Below are 18474 nucleotides of genomic sequence, written 5' to 3'. Positions count from 1 at the left end.
CGATTATAATTCGAGTCGAACAAATAAATAAAGAGCATTGACATTTCTGGGCAGAATATTCGCATTTTCATTATAAATTTGCATAATCTCTGAGAAAAGTGATTGACAAAAATCGAGGGCGTTGCGACGATGTGCGACAAATATCGCTCATTTAAGTGCATGCAAATTGAGACAGTAGCGATAATCTCTTTCGCGATCATATTTTATTATCATAAATCCGGTTATATCATTCCGGCGTGCATCAATTAAGCCGAGAAAATGGACAGGTACGATTCGCGCGAGCACCTCTCTTTAAGATTGTGAGAAAACGGTCTTCGGAGGTGGTGGAGCGCCAAGGGCGGGCGGGGGAGAAGGCACAAATTGTCTAGAGATAGGAGTCAGGTCGACCTCTTAGAAAATAAGAGAGCGACAGAGAAAGGGCGAACGAGAAAGGGGGCAAAGCGAGGGGTGGCGGGAGGTGAGAGATCTCGACTTCCTCTATTACCAATTCATGCCCCTCCATAGGCTGCCGATATATTCAAACCTTGTCGAGAAAAGGCCAGTCATTGTGTCGGCCTCTTTGTCGTCCGCGTGCTTTCCTACTTCTCTCGTTATCCACCACCGTCGGTTGCTGCTCCTCCGTCTCTCTGATCATCCTCTCTCGTGCTCTCGCCTCCTTCTTTTACGCCTCCTTTCCTTCTCAGTCTCGTTTCTCTTCCGTGGAAAGGGGAGGACCGCATTCCTGTGCCGATGGAAGATGCGGCCCAGACGCGGTGGTGGAAGGAGAAGAGTGCCGAGAGTGGATGAGAGAGAGAGAGGAAAGCGGAGAATGAGCGAGAGGACAAGGGGAGAAAGATAGAATGAGTGAGGAGTCTGTTATGAGGTCTTTGAATACCGACGCGGGCAGAGTAAGGTATATAGCCCGGAAAGGTGAGACGAAAAAGACGAGGAGCCGGTGGAGGACGAAGGGAGCGGAAAAGGTGGAGGAGGAGAAGGATGAGGAGCAGAGTAGTTCAATGAATTGGATGGAAAGGGGTTCCTCAACTCGGAAGGAATTAGTAATCGGGCCATCCCAACCGGTGATTCGTTTCCTGCGGCGCGAGATCCTGCAATTTCGAATTTCTCTCGCGCGGAACCACGCGTGGAACCGATCGTCACGGTAAATCCGCGGTACACCTCGCGGAGCATCTTTTTGGACGATAGAGCGTATAATCGGACGTACGATTGTCGCGCGCGAGATGCCCGGAGACGAGAACCGCGGCGCGCGGTTTACGGCGCACTTCAGAGGCATCGGGCATTTTAAATATAATCCGCGGTCCGTCGCTCCCGTGGCCGTCGACGTCGAAACCGCGACGCGACGGAGCTCGCCTTCGCCGCTAACTTGGTCGACGATATTCTCCATCCGTGGCGGCAAAAAAGAGGGGAGCACCACGTGAAATCATCGTCTGGCCTCTCAAAACGCGTGGCACGCTTGACAAAAGGAACGACAAGCGTACGTCTGCGTGAATCAGTGGGGTCTAGACGTGCGGGGTCATGAACCTGATGCGATACAGCCGCGGCGTTTAAGAAGCTCTTCTCTTTCACCGTTAACGTGGGCTATGCGAGGATAAATAAAGCAGAAGCGTTTCGCCGGGGGCAAATGACGAGAACGCCCAGCACCGATATGCGAATGAGGAGCTTACACTTCTAGCCCAAACCCACTCGAACTTTACCTTTTGAAATGAGACAAGACGGTAAACACTGAGACGCATTACGTAACTAGTAAAAATTGCCACGGACTTGTCCCCCCCCTCCGGTAATCCGCAAATACGCCAATCGATTTGCATTTGTATGTAACGCGATGTGATCTGGGCTTTCGAGGTATAAAAGCGCGGATAAAGGCGGGAGTACTCCTCTTTGCAGCACGCAAAATGACATCCAGGATGTCTCGCACAAAGATCATCAATACGTGAAATTATCATACGCGAGGTACGGCGGGTTTATCCGCCGCTGAAATCGCACAACCGAACGCTGTACGTTACGTGGGAACTGCTAAATCCTCGCGATGTTATCAAAACAGTCCTCGCGATAAGCCCGGGCAATGAAACAATCGCATCGTAATTAAAACCGCATCTCGTTAAGCAACGTTCTCATATCCGCTCTCGTGTCCCGGCGAGGCAGCCGAGAAATCTCTCAGATGGTAAATTCGAGGCGCCCTCCGTAACGGCCGTGAATTACGAGTGAGATAATTACGCGCCCTCGCACGGGAGGAAGGATTCATCTCCTCCCGTGCAACAGCGTTCCTCCAAGCTGCGCTAATCTGCGCCGAACAAGCAGAAGGAAGAGGACGAAGAAAGCCGCGAAACACTGATCCCGAAACGGGCAGCTGAGCCGACTAAGAAACTGTGTGCTGGCGTAGAAAATTTTGCGGGAGACCTCCCGCCTGAATTTTTCACGAGGAGCAGGAGAAAGTCGCGGGTTAAAGCTACTTTGAATAATTGCATTTCTTTCGCGACAGGTCGAAAGGTCAAATGACATCAAGAGATAAAGTACATTTGTGCGACTCGTGCAATATTCAGATCACGCTGACCCCGTGACCCTTCGTCCCGACCGAGGACCTCTCTCGAGTCCGGATGACCGATCCACTCCTGGACGCGGACGCATCATTGAAATTTATCGCGAAAGTATTCACAGCCATAACACGCAGCTTAACGTCCGACGAGTCGACGGAAGAGAGAGGGAGAGAGATAAAGAAAGATAAAGAGAGAGAAAGAGAGAGAAGGGGGAAGCGGAGAAAGAGAGCAAACTGCAACGATGTGGCGCATCTAAAGTTAGATCCCGCGTCACGGGGAGACGTCACGGCGAGGAGCGCGTCCTGCATCGCATCGGGCCGGCCGGCTGATGGCAGGGCGTATTCAGAAAAAGGGTCCGCAAGAGAACGCGGCGAGGAGCAACAAATCGGCTGGCAGGTTTTAATCGGGGCTCTTCATCTCGCGAGACGGACTAATTAAGCGGAATATGCCTACAACCACGGTACACCCAAACGTTGCCGCTCGGAACTGGTTGCCGGGTTGATCGATCGCGTCGATCCCCGAGAGCACGGCCGAAGATCACGCCCGGATCCACCGGAGCCATTCCCCTCGCCCCTTCCTACGCGGCCGGGAAGTTTATGCTGACGCAGAAAAATGCCGACTGGAGCAATTGGTGTAACACGCGTATAATACTTTCGTGCGCGTCCGGTCGTTGCCGGACGTCGATAGTAACCGACAACAATTCGTCTCGTCCAGCATCCGTGAAGGTTCGTGATAAATGAGCCGCGCCGGAAGTCATCCGGCTCGACAGCCGTAAAACGTCAGTCGCGTGCAGCGCGAACGAGGAGGAGAGGCGACAATCTCATTGCATTAAACACGTACGGACACAGATATCCACGTACGTGCGGCGGTGGCGAGAATTTGCAAAGTCGCGTCTCTTGGCAAAGTGAAACCGAAGGTGAAACACGGGGAAAGGGGGAGGTTGTTACACCGGGGTGAAGGAAGAAGCAACGACCAAGTGGAAAAAGAGAGAGAGAGAGAGTAAGAGAGAGAGACGGCAAGCAACCAGGATGGCCATTCGCAGACGCTGATGCCTGCCGGATCGTAATACTCGTGAAATAGTATCCTTCTTTCTTCCTTCCGTCCCACGAGGTATAAAGGGTAGCCGGCATAAAGGCGACGCGGCAGTAAAACGTGACACTTGAGGATTTTATCCCGCGGACGGGATACGCGCGTATCTATGTATCCGCCTACCTACACGCGCGCGATGCCTCTCGCGCGCGGAAAAATCGCACGCGTGTGCTCGCACCCGCGTACGGCCGGTCGGCCGAGGCCGATCGGGGGCGATGCTGCCGTCTCTGGTTGCATACGCTTCTCTTTATGCGTTTATGTCTTCACTGCGCCGGCAATACGTATCGCGACTACGAGCGTAAACCACGGCACCGCCGTGCTCGCAACTGGATCCCAATTTTACGGCAAAACACTAACCCGAAACCCTACCTCGGGCAAAACTATCTCTCTCTCTCTCTCTCTCTCTCTCGCCGTCCACCCTCGCTGCAACACGAGCGTCTAATAGCGCGCGAGGGGAAAAAAAGGGGGAGCAAATTATAGCGTTATTCCACAATTTTCTCCTCCCTTCGATTCGTCCCCGCGACTCTTGCCGAGATGTCGTCTCGAAACTGGAATCGATACCCGATCTCCGTCGCGCAGAACGTTCCGAAACGCAGCGTGACATTAGGTGCTTTATCGTGACACCCGAGAAGACAAGATCGATCGCCGCTCTGACCCCGCCCGCGCACAAGTAACCTAAGAATATCGGCACTGGAAAAAGATCTGTTCATCCCCGTAATGGATCCAGCGCGCGGCCGGGGGGAGGGGGAGGAAGGGGGCGAAAGAGAGAGAGAGATGCACTTGCTGCGGGAGCGAGCGAGAGCGCATCCGTCACATCGAGAATTCCGGAGTGACGCGACCCAACGGCGCGCTTGAGTGACACTTCCTGGCTTTTCTGCCGCCGTTGGAAACGCGGCACGTGGAGCACGCGACCTATTTCCTATTATTAAGACACTGGCCGTCGGTATTCTTCGCGGCTCCTACGACTTTGATCTCTCGCTTACGGATATACGGAGCGACGAGCCGTTTTCAAGCAGACCGCGTCAAATATGGCAGCGAGAGGAGACGCGAAACGGCGGCGGCGGCGGCGGCTCCTCCCGCGAGGAGGAGGATTAGCTCGCGCCAATCTCCGATTCCGGCTCCGCGTCCATAATTAAAAGCCTCCGAGAGTGTTAATTCGTTCGTTCTTATTCAGGGCCTTAAATCCAGTTCGCCGAGGAGGAGATCCTCCCTCGGTGTTACCAGGTTGAATTAAAGGAGCGATCTGCCGCCGCGCGGAAGGATGCCAAATCCATTATTTCGCCCAAGTAAGTTATCACGATCGTCCTCCTTCGCGGAATATGCTGTCCACGTCCCTCGCGGATCTCCCAACGTCTCGCCCAAGCACCACCCGATGCAACATTCACGATTGCAAAGTCGGCGAGGCTCCTGATTCTAATTTCCGTCGCTATTGTTCTCTCATCTTTACGCGGCACTTTTACGAGTAGGAGACTTTTTTGGCGATTAAAAATTATGGTCAGCGCGCGACTGCTTCCCCGGCGTCGTAAAGATAAAAATAACCGCGCGCGCGCGCTTTTTGCGCCATAAATCGGGAATCGATTCGGAGATGCATAGACTTTTCTGGGGGAGTGATTTACAGTAAGTGTCAGTTTTGGTAGACGAGGCGGAAAGTTCCGTAAAAATTGCGCGGCAACAGGTTGCCCGTACGTACCTGCATGCACGGCCGGTGTATGCACACGTATGCAAAGGGTCTGGAGCGTCGCTGTCTATACGCGTATACCATACGGTAAATGATATGCTTGCATAACCGTAAGGGGCGTAAAAATGCGAGTACACCCGAGGACGCAACATTCGATCGTTTGCACAGCTCTCCGCTGTCGAGGAAACGACGCTGACAATTTTACGAGAACGCGGGGCCGGACCTTTTTACACGCCGGGGCCATAAGAGTATTCTAATTTCAGGTCCCCCGGGGGATTTACCGTCGATCAATTACACCCATCTTCCGCGTTATTACGCGGGCGCGTTGAAATTATGTCGTTGCGCGCGGCGATAAAAACCGAAAGGCGACGAGACACGCAAAAACGACGTCATTTAATTCAAGTGCCGCCGTATAACGCGCCGTCCGGATAAACAAGCGGGCATTAATTCGCGATAAATGCAGCGCGCATCGGGAGAAAGCAATCGGACCGCGCGATTAAGGGCGTATCGGGCCCCGCTGGAAAATTGCGGCGACTAAAATTGAATTCGTCACCGTCCACCGGCGCGCGCGATCCGAGCGAAATCGTGCAGCCGCGCCAAAAGCATGCGGCTAATTTAGCGTTGCGCGTTCGTAATTGCGTGATTCGCTGTGGTCACTCTCCGCGCGCATCCACCGGCTGCGTACGCTAAGATAGACGCGGATGTGGACGGATGGACGGACGGACGGACGGGATACTTTTCAAGTCAGTTAAATACAACGTTGTTACGATCTGATGCGTCCAGAAATAGCCTCCGTGTAATAACAGTTTTGCGCCACAATGTATACGAGCTGACTCATCGCGGATGCCTACTTTATTGCGAACGCGCAGGTTGTTATCGATGCGGTTGCGCTCGCAAACAGAACGCGATTCATCGCGGATACATCTGCGTGATGATTGATTGCATTAATTTTATAACGCGCCTAGTCCGCTCTGATCTTTCACGGTCCATGCCGTATCAATGGTATCTGCACTAATCCGTCGTCTCGACTCCACTCGTACATTTGTCGATAACTAATTGTCCTAGCGTCACTTGAAACCAAGCGTAAGAATGAGAAATCCAAGGAGATTGATTAATTCGCGTTGTCGCGGTTACAAATTTCTATATAGCAATCGTTACCATTGTAAACATGACACATGCCTTGTCAAAGTTCACAACTCGAGGGGAAATTCGAGAGAGAGAGAGAAAGAGCTATGTACACACGTGCGCGCGCGTTACTTTACTCTTTTTCCTCTTTCTTTTTTATCGTACATGCAATTCACGTTTCACGCCGCCGGCATCCCCGATTCAATCTAGACAAGGTCGAAGGTTCGAACGGACGGACAACACGTCAATGCGCGGCCGTGGGTAGATGCATGTGTGTCAGGAGTTCGGAGGGAGAATCCGCGTTCCAAGACGGGAGGGGGGGTGTCCAACTTCTCGAGCAGGCGAGGCTTTATGGCCAAAGTTGATAGCGCGATGCGCGGATGGACGAGCAAAATGCGCGCCACGTGACATTCTTGCATCCCACCGACGCCGAACTATGGCGGCTCGTATCCGGTGGTGGGTTCTTCCTAAGCTGTCAGCTGCGAGCCAGAACCCGCGGCTCTTGTAATCTCACTCGTGAGTATCGTGCTTCAAGGATCTAATTTCGTAATTAACGTTGTCGCAGCAATTACGATCGCAAGCGATAATTTCGTCGGCGAGCCGTCCGAAATCCGCGAATATAGAGGTGGATATTGCTTGGGATTCTCGATAAACGCTCCAAGAGATTAAGAGTCAACGGTCTCTTTAACGGAAAGAAATATTCATCGTTTGTCCGGAAAATTTTCAACTTGGACAACCTTCCCTTCGCTCTCTTTTTCTCTCTATACATCCATGTCTTCCTAAGCGATTAAAGTTAAGCGCCAGTAAAAATTCTGTTAACTCCGAGGGGTCCCCCGCGTGAAGAGCTCAGTGGATAGCGGTGCGGATTACTCGCGTCTTCGGGATGCGCCTCTCTGTATCCGAGTTGATGGTGAGAGCGTAAAAGGATATGACACTGTATTATTCTAAGAGCGATCGCGCACTTCTTTCTTTAACATCCCGTCGTTGTTCTCGTCAGTGCGTGTCGCGCACGTTGAAAATTTCATGGCGGAAGCGCCGGCAGCGTTCATCTGGGATTATTACGAATGAAGAAAGGGAGAATGGAGGCGCGCGCCCGTGTGTCCTGTCCATGTGAATGAAATCGCAACGGTCGAACACTTCGCGCCTGGTCGTAAAAAGTGCAGCGTGTATGCACATATACTACTCGCGGCCGTACATGAATGGCGCGATACCGACACGTGCTTTACCGAGAGACTCGCATCTGCTCGCGTTGGCGAAACTGCTCTACGTGGACTGAAAACGTACAATATTGGTCTAATAAAGGCAAAATCCACGGTTACGCCGGCGCTGCGCTATTGTTCCAACGCAAAGAGATAATTTCCCGCGTATACGTGCGCGAATGTGAACTTGGCCGGGGTCTGTCTTTCGACCGCGAGTTGTATGAAAGTTAATAGAATAATTTGGATATATTTTCTCAACGCTGTCGCGGATTAAAACGTTTGAATAATATATAGATCCATCCCCGATTCTCTGTCATAGTCGAAAAATTCCTTTTTCATATTGCTGCCGATGAAAAGGCGACGTTACGTTGATAATAAGAAGACGAAATACTTGGGACGCCGTATAATAATATTAGCAATCAATCATGCCTCCCGATATGAGCGCGCGGCAATGGAATTTTGCAACGTGCCGGTAAAAAATGAGAGATACATGTACGCTCGGGCAAATGCGAGAGGCCAACATGGAAATAGCAGCGGCGCAAATCCGCGAACTGGACAGCGTCGATTAACACAAGATCGTTTTGCTTTATTTGTTTTTCGTTTATCTGCTTTCGAGCACGATAAAAGCGCATCGGCGCGCGGATTCGTATGGCTACCCTTTGACAATGCCAGTCGAATCAATCGCAAATTGCTTTCTCTGTGCCGCACTACCGTCAATTCGACAGTACATGTCGCGCCGTATATACGTAGCGCGCATATACGGACCAAAATTTTATAGAGCTCGCATTATTTGGCGGTATAAAAAAAAAGTCGACCGCGCGCGCGCTTACGTGTCTCAAATCTTGCTAACGAAATTATTACGAGCGGCGCTCGGGTTGTCCGCTGTATCGAATTACAGAGACATAAACGCGAGACGAGAATTTGATAGACACTTTCGAGAGACTCCTCGCGCGGTTATCCTGCCGAGAGTGATCCTACCTCGCGTATCCGCGAGGCAGCCACTTACGCGCGTGTATACGTACGTGGTATATTATGTGTCATGCATACATGCATGATTCATGTACGTATGTCGTAGACGCGCGTGGCCGTGTAGCATGTGCGCGTGTATCCCTGATCTCTCTCCGCGGACGACGTCAGCTTACAAATTGCCAAACTTCTTACGAGAGCTTGTTCAAAAGGTTGAGAAGGGAAAGCAGTGCCGCCGGCAGGATGAAAGGACGGAGAGAGGAGGCACTTGTACGATCCAATATCCGACAAATCTGGTCTCGCGCGCGGGTCAAATTTCTCTTACAATACAAACGAACGAAATAGTACGCTGCACTTGGTATTTCGTCCGTATTGACTCTACTCGCGAATAAGATTAAGATTGAATTAAGTTAAACCGAAGCAAACAGACCCGTAAATTATTGTTTCTTCCCTGATATTTCAAATCTCTTCTTTTCTCACACAAGAATATGAAATATTTAAATTTCGCGCTTGTGACATGAATCGGAAGCTTCGCGTACAAACATTAATTTCTAATTGAGAATCGAACATCTTAAGACGTATTTTATCTTTGTACATAGGAGAGTAAAAGTTAAAGGTAGAATTTATATCTTTACCGCATCGCGCGAAATAAAATGCAGTAATGATCTTTTTCCATTTGCCTCGTACACCGACATTTCGCGTCCGCGCGAAATATGAATTTTAGTAGGCACAGTAGTCTCGTCCGCGCATTCTACGTATACATAAAATGGCGGAGCGGGTATACGCGAATAGCATACATTCTAGCGCGATGTAACACGTAGCGCGAAAGAAAACAGCTTAAGGTCCTTTCCGCGCCTTTAAGGGTGGAAGATCCTACGTTAGGGGACTCTACCAGTCTCACCCTTATTCTACCTTATGACTTTATCCAATTCCCATGAATTCCCCCTCGTTCTCTGCAAAGCAGACGCGTCTCCTCCTCCGCGCGGACTTTGCTTAGACGAGATCCTCGGCGCGCAAAAGTGCGTTACACGCGTTGAATAAGAAACAAGAGGACCGACGATTACAGTCGCGAGTAACGAAAACGAATGATCGTATTGTTTGCCGTGCGGGTGGAGAAGGGACGGAAAGTTGCAAATTGCGGCGAGTCGAAGGAAAATTTAAGGGTCCGCGACCGATTTAGGATCAGCCGAGCCAAAGTTCGTCGCGCCACGAAGGAGGATGTCGAGTGACCTTCGCCTTCGTTTACGACTTTCGGGGACTTTTCCTCGGGAGGAGGAGCGAGGAGGATCCACCACCTCGTTTCTCCGGTCCTTTCCTCTCCCTTCCCTTCCTTCATCCTCCTGCAAGTTCGCTCACCGCGAACCTATAAATTCCGACGGTAAGACGCATAAATCAGACGTGCGTGTGTGAAACGTGCGTATATATGGCCGCGGGCGGTCGGCTGAGCGATTAGGATTCCGGGCACGACGAGGGACCTTTCGCGCTGCAAATACAAGATCGATGTAATCATAATGCGGAAGGCCCGAAACCCCGGGAAGGTAGCAATCAACGCGTTCTCCGGACAAATAATCCATCAAGTCCTCCAATGACGCGTCCTTTCGTCGGCTCTCTCTCTCTCTCTTTCTCTCTCCCCAGGATCTTGTGGAAAAAAGGGGGACACCGGTCAGTTTGATTGGCCCGAATATGCATCGCGCGTTCCACAGGGTGCCCCAAATCGCTTCAACTGTCCACCGATGGGAGCTACTCGGAAATGATCGATGCGAGACCGATATTGGATAGCGACATATGGAGTGGCGTATCCCCGCCAGCTTGCGAGTCATAATAGGTGAGGGCGAAAGGTTCTTTCTCGCGCGCTAGAAATATCGGACATGTTAGTTCAAGGCCCCCTAATGAGTAGTAACCGGTAAAGAGAAATCCGCTCGCGAAATCGTCGACGCCAAATCTTCGAGTCACATTTTCTAATTAGATGAGCTTAGGTATTCTCTCGATACAGCGGAGGCTGGCGACTAATAAATACGACAGATATTGAGGAAACTTCTTTCAGTCAATGCGTGAATATTAAGAGAGAAATTGTTTCATCTTTGCACGCGACATTCAGGATGTCCAGCAAACTCAATGAAAAAAATTCCTTGACTTTCTCAGGTTTTCCAGGAGCCGGAATTAATTTTTGCCTGACCGTATAGTGTAACTTTTTTCAAGGTGCATAATTTGCGTACATCTGTATGGTGAATCAAGTAAATGTTAAGTGACGAAGTCCTTGAAATATGTTTCTCGGGAAACAAAAGTTCGGAATTTAAAAAGGTAAAAATTTTAATTAAAGCAATTATACCATCTGTGCTATCAGTTAAACACATTGAATTGAAATAAAATAACACGACGATGAAAATATAAATTACCGATCATGCCTATAACTAAATTGATGTTTAGAGAAACAAAACATTAGCGTACTGAGAGCCAAAGAAAAGTTTATTTTCTAAATATTTTAATTATTCAGAAAAAAATGTAAAACGATGTAAAAATCCAGATAAATCGCAAAATTTCTTTTCCCTAGCATCTCCAGATTTCTAAAATTCCCTGACAATTCCCAGTTTTCTGGATTTTCCTGACCACTGGACACCCTGACATTTGACTAACAATAAGTTATGTTAACCGAGATTATAATCGCAAGCTGCACACGCGCGTACGCGCGAGTAGAATGGTAAAATGTTGAAACCAAATTGTCAATTGGAATGTGCTTTTCGAAGAAAGATACGAGAATTATGGGATTTATTGCGTGTTACACTTTCCGAAAACCGATACGAGAGTTAAAGCACGGTAAAGTACCGTATCAAGTTGCGTAAATAAAGATACGGGCGTAGCAGTCACTTAAGAGTAGCAGATGGACCGAGCGGCAGGGTAGAAAAGAAGAAACGGAAAACTGGGAGGAGGGGGCGCGAACAAAATAACGAGGGTGGTCTCGCCTTGTCCTCACCCTCGTGGCTCTTAATCAATTATTTTCCAAATCGACCATCCCCACGCGCGACTCGCGTCTTCATCCCGCTAGAAGCGATTCCTTTTAAAAAATTGATCCAGTGTCTTTGTTTAACGCGCTCCTCGAGCGCCACTTTTCCCTCCCTCGCCGTAAAGTAGGTCGACGATGCACAGGCGGGTAAGGGCTGCCAGGTCGACGGGTCGGGAGGCGTGGGAGGGGAAACAACAGGACGCGCGAGGGTGGACGAAAGGCAGAAGGAAAGGGCGTGGTGCGCTTTAATTCGACGGAGGAAAATCGAACGACGCAATTTCGCGTGGATTAGGATCGAACGGCGCGACGTTCCCTCCGCCGCGATAGGCTTCATTAGACGCCGAGATTAAACAAATTGCGCGCGAGAGCGTCGAAATGAAAAACCGGAATGATCTGTCTGACGCTGCTCTCTCTCTCCTCGGTGCTCGACAAGGCCCCTCCGTACGTCCTCATAAGTCTTTGCGACACGTATTAAGAAATTTCGCGCCGCGCGCTTAACGTCGTTAGGATAACTTCGTCGCCGTTAATCCCGCGTGTAAAATGAGCTCTGTCACGGAGACCCCGCGGCGGCAGAGATCTCGAAGCCGTGGGCCTCGTAACGCGGAATCCGCGACCGCGTGAAATTCGCAGCGGCGAAAACGCCGGATGGGTTTATTACGCGCCGTGAATGTTTATTCCAAATAATCCCTGGCGATTGACTCGGACAAATATTTGCGCGCCGCTCGGCGCGGCCGAGAAAGGGCGGCGGAACCGAACAACAAATAACCGGGAAACAAATTGACGCCCGATGGAAAACGAAAGAGGATCGAACGGGATTGTTTCGCCGTTGTCGTCGCCATCGTCGGGCGAAAGAGCTCTTCCTTTCCGCCTATCAATTCCCCGCGTTCTCTCATCGAGCCCCGACGCACTCGCTGTCCGCCAGGGCGAGAGGAACGTAAGGGCTCCCCGGCACATCGAATTCTTCAGTCGTTAGGCGCAGAGGCTGTAATTGACGTGGTCGAATAATGGAGTGCTGCCAACGCGTGTATGTGTACGTGGGCACAAAGGGTGGCGAAGGGGTGACTTAAAAACGAGAGAGAGATAGAGAGAGACGCGGACCAAGCGTGTTGAAGGGTACGTTGGTCGGCCAAGAGCAAAGTTCCTTGCGATCCGAAAGGGAGGCAGAACGTTTTTATCCCGTTTCGAACCCCTCCGTCTGATCAGGAAAGCCTCTCACGACACGAGTGATTTATTCCCTCCATTTCTGGGGATTATTTTATATATCCAGAGCCCCTCTTCCTCTCTCTCTCACTCTCCAGAGCGCACACATCGCGGATTTCCCCGGTCGTCGTCGCCGTCGCTCGCGAGACTCTCGCCCGACGAAATCACCCGTCGATACGTCCAAGATCCCCCGATTCACCCGCGGTTTTGTCGAGGCGGCGGGAGGAGGGAAAAAAATTCCGCGAACTCCTGACGCAGCGAGCCGCGGCTCGTGTTCGTGTCGGGAAAATGGGGACGCGTTTATTAACCCTTATCGGGTTGTCCATCGCTGTGTCACTGGACACGCCACGTAAGAAAACGAGCGTGTAACAGCGAAGTAAAGATCTCCACCCGACGTCACAAGTTACATAAAAAGAAACCTAGTTCCATGCGATGACATAAAGATTTTTCTTCTTTTTTTCTCAGGAAAATCAATTCACTCCGCAGAGCATAAAGATCGCGCCGTTACGCGAGCGACGGCGGCGATTGTCAAGGCAGATTTAACGTCGAATGCGCGAAACGGATGCGATTCCGCGTCGATTGTACGCGGATTCCTTTCGCGGTGGAGAACGGGCGCGCGCCATGACGGTGCCATAAGTCCCGAGATTTGAGAGATACCGGCGGCGGGTTCCGGTAAATCACCGGCGATCACTCACGAGATTCCGCGAGATAAGAAGCGTGCGAGGCGTATCCCGCGCCGTCTCGCCGACTGGGATTTCTTTCGCTTCATTTCTATCTTTGGCGCGGAGCCTCGACCGGAGGCGGCGATCGGCGCGGCCGGGCATTATAAACGACGGGGCAAAAATAAGCGAGAGAGCGCGCGCGATGTCGCGCGGGGATCTGCTCGTTGAATTAACGATGGCCGGCGAGCCGCGTTTGATGGATTCTCGCCGGTCAAGGCGCGCACGTGCCGCAATGCTATTTCGTTTGTCCCGGTTGTATCTGATTATCGTTCACCGACTTTCGCGCGCGACACACCGGCGTTCCGCGCGAACCATAAATCTTGCGGCGCGAAAAGGCCGCAGCGGCGGCGCGCTGCATCGGCTGCGGACGGAGGCGATATTGCGACGCTCTCAACGTCCTCGTCGTCCTCGTCGTCGTCGTCGTCGTCGCCGAGAAACGCGAGCTTTCACGACGCGCCGAGGACACTCGAATGAAACCCCGAATGAAATACTGCGACTCGTAAATCAATCTTGCTAGTTCCATAATGTAAACGTGTGACCGTACGTACCGTTAACCCATCCCGAGGACAGTTATCCCCTTTCGAGGTCGACAAAACGCTGGCTCGAAAACAGATCAGTAATGCGAATTCGATTTCTAGCTCAATTCCGTTCTCCGTCCATTTGGACTCGCATCCCCGGAATCCCCCGGTGACTGTGTCTGGAGCAACGGCGACGTTAAACCACGTTTTTAACGTGTATTTAGATTCCGCGTTCGTAATTGAATTCGCGACAGAATCTTTACGCATTACCGAATAAACGTTTAAATATTGTGAAACTGAAATCGCGATATTACTGCTAATTCCCTCCTCGCCGTGCCCTCCGGCGAATTCTAAAGAAACATTTCTCGTAATTCACAACGAGACGCAACGAAACGGCGTGGTCGGTCCCCGCCCCAATAATGTCTGCGGCGACAAAAAGCGACAATGCGAGCTAAGTGACCGTTCCGACCATTATAGCGTTAAAGTGCCGGGAAATGACGTCGCCGTGCGCGCACGCAAGACATCGGTGTATTCATGGCGTTCGTAGGAAGGAGGCGACGCGTCCCCGGGATCGGGGCGAAAAAGAGGGCGACTCGCAACAAATCATCCGATATCTTGGAAGCCATGCGCGCTCCACGCCAGCTCTTGGAGCGAACCCTTCGAAGGGAGAGAGAAAGAGAGAGGGAGGGAGGGAGAGAGAGAGAGAGAGAGGGTGCCCGGGTGGTAAGAACTTTTCTTATTTACGAGCGAGCTTATTTCCTCGGGCTGCTGCATATGGATATCAGGCCAGCAATGCCTGCGCCGCGCCGCGAGGATGTGAGGACGGCAACGGGCGAAGCGCGTGCAACTTTAATGGCGGAGCTTCCAGGCCCTTCCGCGTCACTGGTCGATTCGTTCCTCCTGGAGGGCCGCTTATTTGAAAACTCGCGAGGGAACGTATCCGGCGCGCGTATATGTGCAGCATTAAAATATATATACGTACAGACGCTTACGTACACGTATCGATGTTGGGAGAATAAGTTTTCACCGAAACAAAGCCGCGAACGTGAGTCGCGCCGAGTGACAATGCTCGATTTATCGCTCGGTGCCGCGCACACGTGCACACGGGAGGCGAGCGAGCGGTAGTATTTCGCACGATCGGGAAAACCGCTTCCTGACAGTCGCGAGGAAAGAACGGTCGCGCCCTGACACGATTTGCAAAGAGATTTCGTGAAAAGGGGACCACGGGGCGAGAGCGACGCCCCATTTTTTACGGCGAGTCTCCCCCGCGGCGGACAGTTTTCGGCGTTCCCGTAGGAATTTTAACGCGGCGTTGCCCGCTGCTTAAGACACTGTTAAACCACCTCGCAGTACACTTATTTTTACGACTCGGACTTCCCCTCGCGTAACCGTGAAAACTTGCGCTCTTTCGTCCGAAAGTCGTCCAATAAAGTCGAGCTACGTACTTTAAGGTACTGTTTCCCCGCGCAGGAGAGTGCACCGGCGAAATCGCGCTTAAGAAAATTAACCTCCGTGAAAAAGCCAAAGAGCATTTTCGTCAAGCGTGCCATATTCACTTGCCGAAATGAGAACCGTATTTCGCAGGGCGACGCGGTTCCCGCCGACTCCCTAATTAGAAAGAAGGTTTTGACGCCAACGAAATGAGCTCGAAAGTACGAGGAGACGGAGATCAAAAATGTCACTAGCCTTTGATTACGATTCTCCAAGTTGGAGTAAAATGTTGCCGGTGAGGCCACTCGAGTTTGTTAGCTATTGTTGCTTCTGGATAAATCAACCACGAGGTGTTGCATTGGCAAACGCGACTGGGTACGCAACTCATTATCTCGATCCTTTTTAAAAGAATTTTCGGTCACCGAGACGATTACAAGGGAATAGCCTCATCATTTATTTATAAATTGCAATCCTCTCATTTTTGTTAAATGCTATGTTATATCGCGCGTACTATTTAGCTTTTCTTAGCAGAAGATAGTTGAGAAGTTGTACGATTATATGCAATCGTACAATAGGCAAAATAATGTTTCGAACAATTGCTCAAAACTCGGCAATATAACACATACACACCGAAATAATAAAAAGTCAATATATTAAAATATGTGGATAGATTGTAAAAGATTAAAATAAAATTGGTGCAACATCAGAATGAATGTAACTAACAATCGTAAATACAAAAACAAAATGAGAAAATATATTTTCTACGTTTCTCTTAATTCTGTGATACTCGAATAATAATAAATTCTCTAAATTTCTGTTTTCTCGCGTCAATTTCTATAAGGTATAATCTTAGAAAATTGTAATGAGATCATGAAGGAAATTATCAATAGAAAGAAAAATTAAGTAACACACCTCTCTCTCTCTCTCAACTATTAACTAATCTATCAATACATATTAACAATTTTCTCTAACCTATTTTATTATTACATGTTACTTTATTTTTATTTTATTTAAATACATTTAATATACAAAGAAATATATTTCATTTCTTTATCGTTCATCGTCTAAAAGACGAATACCACGACGAATTTAAATAATAGTTTTATACCGACAAAAATATTAATACTCTATATTTGTTATAATTTTATTTTTCCTCTTTTATCGTTACTCATCTAAATAATAAATTCAATAATTTAATTATTTATGACATATATAAGATCATACTATTAATTGCCCAAGTTATTAATATAATATTTCACCGTGGTATTTATCTCTTAAAATAAAAATGTATAATATCCCCTTTGCGTCTTTTGAAAATCTTATATTAAATAATTATCTCTGTTTCATGATCTTAATGTGTATGTGCGAACGCACACAAGTCGAGTAACTTTCCAGTATTCCCATTTATTCTAATCTGTTCCGATCTATCCACTTTCAAGCAATGGATCTGTGAAAACTTATCTGTTCATTTGCCAAAATTTACGATCCTAATCTTTAACCCTACGTAAAAATTTCAATGTGCATTGTACATAACATCTAATGCGATTGTTATACAGATCCATTACAATTTAAAATAAATCACCACTCACCGATACGCCCGACAGCGGAGTTGTAGACTACGTTGTAAATTGTGAACTGTAAAGTATATAAGAATATCACTGTTAGAGAGTAATTATTCAAAATCGAAATTATACACTGAGAAAAATTTCCATCGGATAAACCAATTAAGTAGCGTTTCCGATGGTTAATTTTTCCGATTAAATTATGTATCTACAACCGATGAAATTTATCCGATGAAATGCAGTTACCGATTAAATTTTATTGAAAAACCGATCATATTTTTCATAGAATATACAATTTAATTGGATATATCCGTTTGTTATTATGTAATTGAATTATCCGATTATATTTTATATTTTCTTTGTAACTCTTATTCGAATCATTGAAATGAATAAGACAAACGGAGAGCGGATACTTAATTTCGCAACTAACAATTAATTTTGCAAATAATATATAAAATTGACCAGACTTACCTCAAGGTTGCTCCGCTGTTGCCCGATGCCTCCCAGGCCACCGCCTCCTCTCAGTTTCCTCGTCCCACTCACACAGTATTCACTCGCGAAAATGATTAATTGCGATCGCGCGAAATTTCACGTGGCACTTCCGTACGCGACCTGAAACACCGCAAAACGCACAAAGTATTACTAGCATATGTCGTGTGACTTTCCATCATGCAAATCATTTAAACCGGTAACTCGCGTGTCACCTCGGGTTCCCGTTTCAAAAGTAGCAATGGATAAATCGCTTTTAAATTGGCAATAAAACGCGACGCAAGTATCGGAATCCAAGCATTTACGATAAAGTAGTTATTAATTTGTAACGAGACGATATTTTACAATCTTTACTGTCAATCAATCTAATCCTTACGCGAAATGAATTACGCGAGCGAAATATCCACTCTGACAAATGGCCGTTATTAATTGTAACAGTTAACTCTGAGATAATTGTCGATCACATTTCGAGATATAACGTAACGACGTGCAATAAGCGACTTTCTCTACTTCCTGCCTGTTCGAGTTGCGGAGTACGAATTACGGCCAACAACGCAAATACCAAAGCCATACCAATAAATTTTCCTCTTTTCCCGAAAATGAAAAGCAGATTACACTGAAATCGGCAGATAATTCGAAGCGCGATGCGTAAACGAGATGTAATCGCGACGGAGTATCACGGTTTACGTTCAGAGTTTAGATGAGTTAGTCCCGTGAAATATCTACGTCGATACAAAAGCCGTCGCCTCAACGTGCAAATATCTTCTCGTTACAAATTGTAGAAACTAATAATTTAACGAGGAACCTTACTTGTTATACTGATAAGCGTGTACCAATTAATAGCGTTTTATCTCCGTGCTAATCGCGATCGCGTCTCGGAAAGCGATAACGGAAAAGTAATACGACGCACAGAGTACTTTCGACGCTGCCGGCCGGCTCGAGGTTCGGCGAGCGAATGATAAC

At 48.7% G+C, this 18474-nt stretch overlaps 1 long non-coding RNA gene across 1 annotated transcript in view; it reads right to left on the bottom strand.

Annotated features, from left to right (window-relative positions):
- Positions 1–18110, bottom strand: part of LOC105561074 — a 52656-nt gene extending 34546 nt beyond the window's left edge. Inside the window, exons 1-2 of the long non-coding RNA XR_001008875.1 lie at positions 17494–18110; positions 17050–17095 (exon numbers count right to left, since the gene is read on the bottom strand). This is a non-coding gene — a long non-coding RNA (uncharacterized LOC105561074). The remainder of the gene's footprint in view (positions 1–17049; positions 17096–17493) is intronic.
- Between the last annotated feature and the right edge of the window lie 364 nt (positions 18111–18474).

The sequence above is a fragment of the Vollenhovia emeryi genome, unplaced genomic scaffold (genome assembly GCF_000949405.1).
Source record: "Vollenhovia emeryi isolate VEMERY1.0 unplaced genomic scaffold, V.emery_V1.0 DF939212.1, whole genome shotgun sequence".
Taxonomy (NCBI): domain Eukaryota; kingdom Metazoa; phylum Arthropoda; class Insecta; order Hymenoptera; family Formicidae; genus Vollenhovia; species Vollenhovia emeryi.
Note: the sequence above shows the minus strand (reverse complement) of the source record. Positions and strands in the feature narration are given on the sequence as shown.